The following is an 863-nucleotide window of genomic DNA, read 5'->3' on the forward strand; positions in this document are numbered from 1 at the left end:
TGAGAGAGAGACACTCAGGAAGAGAGAGAGAGAGACACTCAGGAAGAGAGAGAGAGAGAGAGACACTCAGGAAGAGAGAGAGAGAGATGTGTCATCAATCAGGGGAAGTAATGAAGGTATCTCTCTGCAATATAAACATGTGATGGGTTATTGACTATTGGAACAGTGTTGGTCAAAATATCAGCCATTGTTTGTTAGAACTATGTAGATATGTCAGAGATGTATATCTAGTCTCATTGTAAGCATAGAAAAGTAGACATTAAAATTATATGTGTGTGTGTACGGCAAGAGAATAGAAAACACTAAGACAAAGTAAAAAAGCAAACTGTATTAGATCTATGCAAACACAGATTGAACCCTTTAGCATTCAGATTACTTTGTCAAATGTAATGCTTATTTATTCACATTGTTTTAAATCTATCATTCATTATCTTGTAGCTTCAAGACAATTATGATGTGATTGTTTATTTTTAGATAGTCATTGTACAGTAAATGTGAGAAGCCAGATCTGTCTGGTCTGAACATGAAACAGGTAGAATATTAGGGCAGGATATGGATGGTTTAAATGCTAAAGGGTTTAATATAACCTGTTGATTTGGTATTTTGGTTGGTTTTTACACATTGATATGTTTCTTCTCAAAAGGATAGCTGAACAAATCTTAGATTTGACTATGTCATCTTGTTTTCCCTAGATATTAGAAAAAGTAAAATATGTTCAGCCACACATACACAAATGCCTGTGTGATCGAGACCCTTGGCAATTTGCTGTGCTTGAGACGACACATCAAGCCAAGTGAAATTGTAGTCTTGGCCAGTGCTGGTGACATGTAAAGGGCACCTGTGTCGGTGACACGTAAAGGACA

At 36.4% G+C, this 863-nt stretch overlaps 1 protein-coding gene across 1 annotated transcript in view; it reads left to right on the forward strand.

The window, feature by feature from the left end:
* The window catches only part of LOC106869380 (transportin-3), a 71,201-nt gene that overhangs the window by 31,692 nt on the left and 38,646 nt on the right, over nt 1-863 (forward strand). The window lies entirely within an intron of this gene.

The sequence above is a fragment of the Octopus bimaculoides genome, chromosome 15 (genome assembly GCF_001194135.2).
Source record: "Octopus bimaculoides isolate UCB-OBI-ISO-001 chromosome 15, ASM119413v2, whole genome shotgun sequence".
In the NCBI taxonomy this organism is placed as follows: domain Eukaryota; kingdom Metazoa; phylum Mollusca; class Cephalopoda; order Octopoda; family Octopodidae; genus Octopus; species Octopus bimaculoides.